Below are 11,680 nucleotides of genomic sequence, written 5' to 3'. Positions count from 1 at the left end.
GTAGTTTAAACAGCATTTTTAAATCCATTTGCATATTAGCTCACAGTAAAATTAATTTTTTTGACATGCTACATGACTTTTCCCCTTTTTAAATTTTGACCTTTTGGACAGCCTCTGGCATGACGGGAGTGCTGCCTCTGTTGAGAGTCTCTGGGAAATGTCATGGCACAGAAAATAATCATCCAGCACAGTGAGACAGAGGCATTAACAATACTAAGCATTTCAAAGTGAATCAGACCTCCAAACTATGAAGCTGATTTAAAAATCATAGCATTTTATCATAAATCATTTTGGGAGGAGGGACTTGGCATTCTTATTTTTGAGCTCTTAGGATTTATGGTTTTCCACCTTTCTCTCTAGTCTTAAAACAGTTAACTTTTTTCCTTTTGTTCTTTTTTAAGATGAAAGCTGAGAGTTTCACAGAACTCTGGAAACTTAACGGATTGCATTTTATGAAATTCATGCAATTGTGAACAGCACTGGAATCCTACCTTCTCTCCAACTCAATAAAGACCCAGAAAGGGCAAAACCATCTGTTTTTTACAATAGGTTTTCACTTTCTGGAATAAATCCTGGAATAAATGTAATTCTGATGTTCAGCTCTGGCTTAGCTTGCACCGCAGTAAATGAAACAGCTTCTGATTTCAATGAGAGCTGGGGCAGACCCTCATGAGCGATGCTTTTTTTTCACATCTCTGCATTCAGAAAACAGTTCAGTACTTTATGACAGTTCCTAACCCACTTTAAATATGGGGAACGTAATGGGAGAAAAGAACTTTAATGTCAGATCAAACCAGGCACATGAAAGTGCCTCAATCAACTTCCTCTTAGGTCAATAGGAACTTTCCATTGACTTCACTGAGCATTGAATCAAGCCAGATAAATCAAAGCCTAGCCATAAATTTAAAATCTGAATGGAATTTAAATAAAACTGATAGCCCCGAGAGAGGTCCTAGGTAATAAGCTTCATACGTTGCGAAGCCAAAATTCAGAGGGCCTGTGCATAGCAATACAAAAAATTTAGGCAGAGTGCATTGAAGTGCATTACTGAAAGCATAAGTGAGTAGATTTAAATATAGCAGCAAATCGAACTTAAATTATCAAACATATTTTTAGGGTATATAATGTGTAAAAAATACTAGATGCATCTTTTGACCAGCTTATTGCTGCAAGAAGTATTTTTCCAAAAGTCCTATGGAAGTAATATCTGCAGCTCCGGCTGCAGTCTGTATCAGCACATTCAATCAAAAATGACTCAAAGCAGGACTTGTGTAGTGTCAGTAATAGATGTGTCAAATCAGGGCCTGTGAATACTCTACACAAAAGACTGGATTCTGTTAATGACACCGCATAGTACTGCATTTGGCAAGCAGTATAGATAAAATGCAGTCATTGTGCACTGGCAGTTTGTCTGCTTTGTCCTTCTGTCACTCAGATATGCCCACAGCTTTCCCCATTTCAGTCCTGACATGCTTTTGTGTTTCTGGTGTCCTTGCTTTTGAACAGCGTAACTGATGATGACTGCAGTAATACCATATGGTTCCAGTGCAGATGAGGTCTGAGTGACCCTAGTCCACGAAAAAAGAGCAAATGGAAACTGCTGCCACCACAAGCTGAGATACTACTGTGTGCAGGGATAGACGCAAGCATTGCTATTGTCATTTTGCCAAAATGTCTAAGTACATGTGACCAGAGAAGATGGAAATGGCATCACTAATTCTGGGGTATTCTTTATAGAAGCAATGAATAATGTTTCAATTTTGAGTCTCTGGCTTTTCTCACATTTCACTTTGTTTTGGACCTGGCTGTTTCTGCTAATCCTTCATTGTTCTGTGGGAGAGCTGGGAGTTTCGGTTAGTATTGTAAATATTTATTCGGGTCTACAAGTGTTAATGAAGGTTTTGCAATGACTCATGAGAGCTCAGACCGTGATTCATCTAACCTCTACTGAAAATTCTTTCCAGAGCCAGTCTCTCAGGCTGAGAATGCTTTGTCCTACGCTCTCACGCGCTGTATGCCAGGCTTTGAGATCTGATTCATTGCCTCAGCAGAATCCTTGAGCCTTTTAACTTGAATGGCTTTCAAAGTGATAAGATACAATTTAGCTTTTAGTCTTAAAGTAGTTCTTCATGCAGTATTCACTTCAGTGTATTCCTACTTATTTCTTCCTGCAATTTATCCTCCAGATTACTATTCCCCTTTCCTTCTTGCCTAGCCATGTCTTACGCTCAGAATATAATGTTCTCCGTGACTCATATTCCAGGCAAAATGCCATTCATCCTAATAGAGTGAAACAGAGTATATTTTCCTCCTATTAATTTACCCAAATCTGGTTTTTGTTCAGATCATTTTCTGTACTTTCAAATCAATCTTATTTGTTCCTAACATCTTCTAGCTGAGGAACTCATCACACTTTACAGTTTAATAGATTAGATAACTTCACTATGAAGCATGCAAATACTAAGATTTGTTGGTTTTTTCTAAATGAAAAATTCAAATATGGATAACTTAAAAAATTTGTTAATGGTTATAAACTGGTAAATGAGCTGTGATCTGATTCAATATCTCATTATTCCTTAGCCTGAGCTTAACTCCTACTTACTTGGTACATAAGCAGAGTTTCCTAGGTGAACATGTGTGTAAAACTCACACTTTTGTAGGTGAAAATTCTGGCATGATCTGTATCACATAATAAGTTTAATTTTAAGTCGGGGAAAAAAGTTGGGAAGGAAAGTTAGGAAACAGTTCTGACACCCATGGCCATGTTAATGCTCTATAATAGTTCTGTATTGTAGGCTGAAAATACTGATGTGGTCTGTTTCACAAAATGTCTTTATTTTTGTAAGCTGCTTGCCAAGTCTAGAGAACGAGCATCCTCTTTATAGGGTGCTCATAGATGCACCCACCAGTTCATCCCTTTTGAGCCTGAACATCAAACTGTGAGCAGTAGCTGTTTATCTCAGCCATTCCTGATAACTTTTGGAGGAGAATTATGATGGATCTATTTCCAGCCTCATATTGGGAGGGATGTGGTTCACCTGTGCATTATGTACTATTCAGGCATATCTAGTAGATATTTTGTTATTTTTCCTTTTCTTTTGTCTCTAGTAAAAAAGGGTTAAATTAACACCATTTATTTGATGTTTTGCTTGCGAGTGGGGAAGTTTTGCTTATTGAGCATTGCAGCAGTATCGTTTAGTTTGCAGATTCCTGGCTTTAGGCTTGAGTTGATGGTTTTGGGCATGAGTAGGTGGTTTTTGTATGGACTTCTAGAAATTGAAGTTAGCCTTTTGAAGCTAATCAGTCTTTGGCAGATGATCTACAATTACAACGTTAGGAAATGAGACTGTCTGCGAAGGCGTGCTTAAGGCAGGACTGCTCAACGTCTGGGCAACAAGGCTGCATTTGGCCCACAGGTGCAATACTACTCTCCAGCTTGTGCTCATCCCCAGATTGCGTGAATTGTAGTCACGTGTCAGCAGTACTTGCCTATATACTCAGGACTTCCCTGGAATCGGGGAAGTGGTGTTGCAGCAATTAGCTGCTCAGACAGACATGAGTTGAACCTTGAGGTGGCTGATTCTCAGAACAGGGTTTTTAACCGAAGTTCTTGTTTCCATTAGATCCTTAATGAATGGGTAATAGATTAATCTCCTGTCACTGTTCCTCCCTTTCTTTAAGAATATTTAACCTAACTTTGCAAAATGTAGCTGTGTCAAAATGAGATTGAAAATGACCCCATCCTAGGAACCTGATCTACCCATGTACTGTAAGAGTGACACAGTGCACGCAGTGGGCATGTGAAGTAATGCTAATCTGCAGAGGAACTGCACAGGAGGTTATGGACTTACGTTTGTTTCATAAGCAAAGCAAAGCAAATTCCTAAAGTATTTCACTACAAAATGTTTTCCAATTTTTCATGGCAATTGTGAGTCTTCTCTAAACCTTCTCAGTGTCTCAACACTGAATTTAGTGGAGATCAATCACACAAATGCCAAATAGGCCCCTTCATTTTTGATTTATAAGTACATTTATGGATTGCATTAGTGCTCTTGGCTACAGAATCAGATCAGAAGCTGAATGCTCAGCAGACAATCCGTCTTACTCATTGCCAAATCCTTTCCAATGTCACATCTTCACAGGACAGATCTTCCAGCTTTCATCTGTTGTCTGAATGTGATCTGCATGCTTTCATCCTAGATCTATAACTTTATATGTTTGATTATATCTTCTGCTTGTCTCCAGTTGACCATGCCACCCAGATTATTCTGTATTATTGACCTGTCTTCATTCTTCACAACTCCTGTAATCTTTGTTGTATCTCTAAACATCATCATCAGTTAGGCATAGGTATACTGTTGTTTTCTCTACGGTATGTTTGTCTGTCCTATGCACCCTCCCACCACAGCTTCCGAACACAAGTTTGTGGAAGCAGCATAATTCTGGTAAATGCAAGATGTAGAAGCAACAGAAACATGGTGCCTTCTGTTTGCTCAGCCTGCTTTATGGTGGGCTACATCACATCATTTCTGTTGCCTATGGACTGGGCCGCACGCTGTAAGCCTATAAGCTTACTGATAAGAGAAAGCTGTAGTCTTGTCAACCAGTCATCTAAAAGTAACTTATTTACACACACACGATGCTGCCACAAAAGACACAGAGACACAGCACTGTGTAGGCATCACAGCCCAGTTTGCAGGGAACAATTTTACAGCAAGAGTGGACCCAAGGATCCTTCTCAAAGACTTGGGTCAGAAGGATTTAAGAAATTGTACTCTCCACTGAGAAAATAGACCCTCTGTCCAGCTACGTTGACATCTGTGAGAAGTTCCTTATGATAATCCTTCTGATTGCAGGACCAGGATCTAGCATTTGTACTGACAAATAACGATATGAACTGAGCCCTTCCCCCAAGACTCAGATAATTGCACCCTTTTGCATATCCTTGGCAGACAGAAATTCCTCTTCCCACAGAACTCCAACTGTGTACAAACAGGAAAATCTGGACTGGGAAAAAAGAACAACGTCAATAACTTGAAACAATACAGTATCAGAATAAAAATGCTAATGAGGTGTCAAATATTCCTTCTCTTTCTGTCCTTTCTTGCTAGTAATTTAATAACAGTCTTCCTGCAAACTATCAATGTCATTATCTCGCAGATAATAGTCTCATACAAACTGCCTCAGGAAAGTATGATACTGGCTTGCAGAATGGCTACAGATTTTTTCCCCAAATAATGCTATAAAGCAGTATGCAGTGGATATTATGCATTTCTGATTTAAAGTTATGGTAATTTGTTTCTCATTCCCTAGAGTTTAGTCATATAGTGAGACCAGTAAGACTATCAGATGAGCAAATATTAAATTATCTATTCAAGAAAGCACTAAATCTGGAAAAAGTTAAAGATTTTTATCATCTTTGTTATTATGTAGGCATGTTTGCAGTTTGCAGCTGTTTGCATTTTTTAATCTTGCAATCAGTGTCCACAGTTAAGTTATAAAATAGGTCAACTTGGTTTTTTATATCTAGCAAGAACAACCACTTTTTAAATTAGAAACACCTTTTTGCAAAGTCTGGCTTCATATGCTAGAGCTTAAGCCAACCTGTAAGTGTTAGGTACCAGGCTAAGACCGAGGGTAGGACTCTGACTTGCCACAGGGCTTTTACAGGTTTCTTTGAAGGACTTCGTACCCGTCACTGTCAGAGAAAAGGTTTAGGACTAGATGAATCTGGACCTGCCCATGCTGTTAAGATCCCTGTATTGAAACTTCTGAATTGCTGTCCTCTCTGTAGACTCCAGCACTAAATTACCTGTGAGTTTACTTGGGTTACTATCATCTTGTACAGAATTTTTTTCTGTCACTTCCTAAGTAATGAGACGTTTTAACAGTAGATTTTGAACTAATTCACAGAACTACACAGAGACCAAACTATGCCAGTATTGCCATTAAATGGAACATTTTTGTTTCTTTTAGTGTCAGCTTTTCTTTATGTGTGGACCCTTGGCACCATCTAGTGTTTGAAAACGTAGACCAACTCTAGACCACTGAGCACAGAATGTCACTACAAAGACGTTTCAGCCATAATAAAAGCTAGTGGTGCTCTGAACCATCACCTAATTAATTTCACACAATTACGTTTTTCCAGTTACAAAATACAAATATACCAGAACAGGATATGGAAAAGACTTTTCATGATTTCCAATCCCTTGTCTCTCCCTTGATGTTACACTGGAACTAATAGATCAGTTCAGTGTCAGAAATGGACACCTGCGTGTCCACTAGTGGCAAATGTACGGTACTTTTCATGGAAATAAGTATGGTGTTAGATAAATCTTTAAGCACAGCTTGGAAGGAGAAAATTATTTTCTGCTCCTATTCTAGATTAGTGGCAGCTTCTGACTCAACCATTAACAGCAGCCCTCTGCATCCCAAATTTAGCTGCTGATTATCCCTCTTTCTAGGGAGTGATGCTGACCTTCCAGTTCTTGCCTGAAGCTCTGTAGAAACACAACCAAAATTACATATATATATTTATATGTGTATAATTAGATATATATACATATATACATGTATAATTACATACACTATTCCGCAAAAATCTACCAGCAAAGCTTTTCTATCAACAGTTTGCATTTAATGAGTTTGCTACCAAAACACTTGTTTTAATAAGATCAGTAAAGCACGTATAGTTTTAGCATAGAATTCTATGGCTTCTAACAAAGCTGAGACAGCGTAGTCTCTGATTTCTGGTACCTCGGGACCATTACTTGCGGCAGCTGAGTGAAAAGATCTGTGTGAAATGTACAGTGTGGTTAGCCAAGTGTGAAAGGGAAAAATTGCTGTGATAGCAAATTACGTAGTTTCCTTCTACGTGCTATGAGAACTGTGGTCAGGCAAAAAAAATGACATCCCTTTGTCAGTTTATGCCAGGCCGAATGAAAGCCAGGGAGAGGAGATATCATTTTTAACTGATAGCTTTGTCTTGTTCTTGTGACTCCATGAATGTGACCCAGCTGCTGGTTATTGAGGTATTGCCAGGAATGGCTGGGAAAAGACAATCTGCTACAGAAAACTAGAGCTAGAGGCAGAGGATGTGTGGAAGACAGAGAACAGAGAGGATATTCAGCTTTTAAACTAAACTTTATGGATTCTCATACATACACTGAATTTGGCTATGCATGGAACAGATTATGAGTGCTTTCCCGGAAAAGTAATCAGCTGGACTAGAGAGCCTGGCCCATCATTAAGGAAATAATTGTGATTGCCTTTCCATGGCTGTCGAAGAGTTGGACACCTGGCCTAAGGCTGTCCTGGTCACTCCCTCGCTGGTCAACATAGAGAAGCAGCACGTTCGGGAGGTGATTCATGCCTTGTCTCTAAGACATTTATTTTGGAATGGGGTGAATCCAGACCTCGGAAGGTAGTTCTTCTTTTCCCAGACTGCAGAGGAGACCAAAAGGGGCTTAGACATGATGGCAGTTTTAGATCAGTTAGGTGGGATGAATCCTCTATTAAGTTGGAAGTAGAAGCAAGGCGAGAAGAAGACACCTGAAAAAAAGCTCACCATTAGTGGTGTGAACTCCCTTCTCTGTTCTTTATTCAGCATACTGAGGATAAAGGTAATAGGCATGATAGTCTTGAGACCTATGCCCTGTAAGTACATAAACTGACCTGCATGCGCTTGACGTCTCTGTTCCCCACTGCCCTCTACCCGTGGACTCCATTTACATTTGTTTCAGTCTATTTTTGTTGTATTAAACGATCTGATGAATGCAAGGATCTACTCATAAAACCAGTGGCAGGATCAACCCTTTCTCTGGGACTGATTGCACCCAGGTCTCTGTGCAAACTAATTGACAGCGCTTTACTTGAGCTGTGTCTAATCTGGTTGTTGCTGGTGGAGACAGACCCTGAGGCTCTCTTTCCTCACAGCTGTCACAACATGACATGATCTACCCTCGTCTGTCCCTCAGAGTCAGCTCAAGACCCTTACGCAGGGCTCGCCGCAGTCCTTTCTGCAGAGAAGAACCCAGGGTTACATGGGTCACAAGCTGAGCGTGAGTCAGGATTGCGAAACAGACAAATGATCTTCTGGGAAGTGTTAATAATAGGCCCATACATAAGCCAAAGAAGATAATTTTTGGGGTCTGTTTGGCACTGTTTGGCATTTTTCTTCCACAGCTGGAATAGAGAGTCCCATTTTGGGCACTGTGTTTTTAAAAGAATGAAAAACTAGAGAGAGCTGAGAGAAAAGCCATGGAGATGACAGGCTGTTCAGAAATCCTGAGCTCTGAGAAAGGACAGAAGGAAGTCAGGCTGGAAAAAAAGAGGAAACTGAGGGAAGGGGAAATATAGCAGTCTGCTGAGTATGTTTTCAGTTGTCATGAAGTTGATTCAACCGTTGGCTATGTCCAGCGCAGGTACAAAGTTAAGAAGTAATTACCTTAATTTGTAACAACAGAGATTTGGATTAGCAATTAGAAAAAATTTCTAGTTAGAAGGGCAATGAAGTAGCGTGAGGGGATGCTGCTTGCAGTCATTGTGGAATCACCTTCATTGGAAGGGGTTAAAAAATAAGCATCTGCCAGGAATAGCTTGATATACGTCATTCTGTGCTGGTGCTGGGGAATGGAGTAAATGATACCAGGAAATCCCTTCCAGCTATAGACCTCTAAGTCTTGTTAATGTTGTCAAAATTCAGGAAAACCTGTATTTACTTTGCTCAGATGGAGTGACAGATATATATGACCCTTCCCATCAATTTAACGATATGCCTACCTTGTTTTTTTTTCCCTAGAGCTTGCATTCCTTGGCTGCCTCTGGATGTGCAAATTGCAGTGGAGGCAGGAACCCCCTTGTGCCTGACTACCAACCTGTGAGTACCAGGTCACGGACCTTGTGTCTTAGTCAAGGACGGTGCTGCCTTCCTCCGTGCATTTCTCACTTCCATCCTGGATCACTGCAGTCATTCTCACCAGAACAAAGGTAATGTGAGCGAATTCAGAAGTGTGCACCTGTACTCTGTATGGTATCATACACAGATAATGGTATGGCATAGGGGTTAATCAATGTAATGCCTTGTCTCAGTAAAGAGCCAGTAAAAAAGAAATGCAGTGAACCTATTTAAGTGTTTGTATCACATATATTTTTAAAGTAAAGACCAATACAGAATGTAACGTCCTGTAAAAGATACATTCCTCACTGAATTGTGCTATGTAGGGACCACAGGGGCAGGAGTTTACACTTTATTGTGTAAGAATACACAATAAGCTCTCCAGCTGCCTAGATATCTGAAAGACAATAATTAGCTTTTTCTGTCTGATGCAGAAACAGAAGATGAGGGGGGAAAGTTACTAATGGTGACTATCCTTTGGTAAGAGGAAGATGCAATGGAGCTTTAAGAATGAAACATTTCATATGCTCCCGTTTATTTGCTTACACAGCTCCTGCTAGAGAGACCATGCCTCCAAGACAGAATATAGATATCAGAATCCAGCATTAAAACGGATCTCATATCTCATTTCCTAAGGTCTTTATAATTGTCAGTCATCCTGCAGATTTTACAACTGATACTAAAAAGAGAACAATTTATTGCCATATTGTGTCTTGAAGGTTATATGTGCCTACACTCTTTAAATAATGACCTTGTCAGATAAGAGCTGAAAAAGGAGGATAACATAGTAGTTAAGCATGTAGTTCTTCCAGTCCTACTGTATGGAATTTTAAATAGTAAGCTGTAATATTTAATAAACCAAATAAACAGGCTTCAAAATTGGCAGGAGAGATAAATAGTGGAAGAGCTAGAAGTACATCTGGTAGGATACTTTCTTCTTGTTCTGTCATCTGCAAGGAATGTTCCCAAGACAATAAACTCAGAATTCAGTTGGGAAAATGGTAATTGTTTTCTACTCCTGTCATCAGGAAACTGAAGTCAGAGCAAAGTACTTAATTCCTGTTATCACAACCACAGATGTCTGTAGCATCACCCCCACCACTCAAAACCCCCAAATTGTTTGGTAAGTGTTTGCATTCAGTGAATTTAGCACTTTAGAATAGGTATGTGGACTGTACAGGCAACCTGAATGTTCATGAGTGAAAAAAATTAATACAGAAGTATTACAAAGGTTTGATCGTAGCTGCATGTTTCCTTCTATGCACTTTATTTCAAGTTGTCCACTCAACAAGCTGGTAGCTGGCAAAAATTAGTTAGGACCGAGAGAGATGTATTCAAAGTACAGGAGTAAATTTCCAGCTTTAATAGGTCAGATTGTGGCCAATTCCATCAATCATTTCAAGGAAAAAGAGACTCCTTCCTGAGCACCCACTGCTGAACCACTGAGGTACTGGAGTGTTTTCCAGTTCCTTGGGATAAGAGCTACTCAGGCTGCAAATGCAAAGCTACTCCTTGGTTTCTCCAAGGATGAAACTTCTGTTCTGCTAAGTGAAAAGGAGTTTTGCTATTGTTTTGAATAAAGACAGGAATTCTTCTCAGCAGGGAGTGACATGGGTAGGAGGCAGTTTCCCCCAGCAGTCCCAGAGGAGGGACAGAGCCTGCCTTGCTGGGGAGCAGGGACTACAAGGATTCCTCCTCCACCCGGGGTCTGGATGGAGGCTCTCATAACTCTCAGCGTGGTCTCAGAGGCAGGAAGTGGAGAGGCTGCAGGTCATCCTGCACGTGACCTTCTCAGTCCTTTCACCCTGAGTATTAGGTTAAAGCACGATCTTTAAGAAGTTCCAGCTGCTTCTCCAGGGGTAAAGGGGTTCCTCTATGGTGGATTCTTTAGCTGTTATCCTATAACATCCTCCCATGGTATCCATACTGAGAAAAGAAGCCTTCTTTGGAGGCATGTGGTAGCCTGCCAAAGACTGGCTGAGCAGCTACTTCTCTTTCATCTTCATGACCATACTAAGCACCAGGCCCACTGGCATGGGACATCACAGGGAAGAAATGTGAATCTCGGTCTGAGGACTTACTACTCCTGCATCGCTGCTTGTGTCTCCTAAGTAATCCTGTTCAGCTACATACCAGTTCTGGTGTCTGCTCAGTGGTATGGTATGTGAGTTACCTCAGTCTCTGGCTCCTGTTTGTGCCTTCTATCATCTTTGCAAGATTTCATGAACGATTAATGGGAAAAATGTAAAGGACAGAGAGGCAACTGATCAACACTGGCTCCTGAACAAGGCACAGTCCCTGAAATGCGCGTGTGCAAAATCAACAGCTCTTCTAAAAGCAATTGCTTGCATATACAGACACAGGAATTGGTGGGCACCACAGCACATGGATTTAGTCAACTACCCTGTTTAGGTGCAGCTTTGAATGTTAGACGCTAGGTGATTCAGTTGCCTAATCAGAAGCATCTAGTGTCTTCTTAGATCCTGACCAGCCTCCAGCTGCTGCTGCAAAAGGGCTTAGATCTCCTTAAGTCCTTATCATACCTGACAGCCCAATGCAGATGTCTTAGACAACCTAGGTCATCTAAAACGGCATAATACCTAGCTCAGATCTGTCCTGATCACTCCCAAGATGTCTGTGTAGCTGGGAAAATGGGATACATTTGAAGTTCGAAGCTCCTATTTTCTGTAGAGAACAAAAGGGTTTCCTTTGTCTTAGTTAAATGGATCATTAGAACTATAAGCCCTTCATGTTTTTGCACATGAAAGGAAACCCAGAAGGTCA

General features: G+C 40.5%; 1 protein-coding gene across 1 annotated transcript in view; it reads left to right on the top strand.

Annotated features, from left to right (window-relative positions):
* The first annotated feature begins 1,524 nt into the window (after positions 1-1,524).
* Positions 1,525-11,680, top strand: part of SOCS5 (suppressor of cytokine signaling 5) — a 64,925-nt gene continuing 54,769 nt past the window's right edge. The window contains exons 1-2 of the mRNA XM_075146858.1: positions 1,525-1,724; positions 8,801-8,988. The gene's annotated coding sequence lies outside the window, so the exon portion shown is untranslated. The remainder of the gene's footprint in view (positions 1,725-8,800; positions 8,989-11,680) is intronic.

Source organism: Calonectris borealis, chromosome 3 (assembly GCF_964195595.1).
Source record: "Calonectris borealis chromosome 3, bCalBor7.hap1.2, whole genome shotgun sequence".
NCBI lineage: Eukaryota > Metazoa > Chordata > Aves > Procellariiformes > Procellariidae > Calonectris > Calonectris borealis.
The sequence above is the reverse complement of the archived record's forward strand: the minus strand, read 5'-3'. Positions and strand labels throughout refer to the sequence as shown.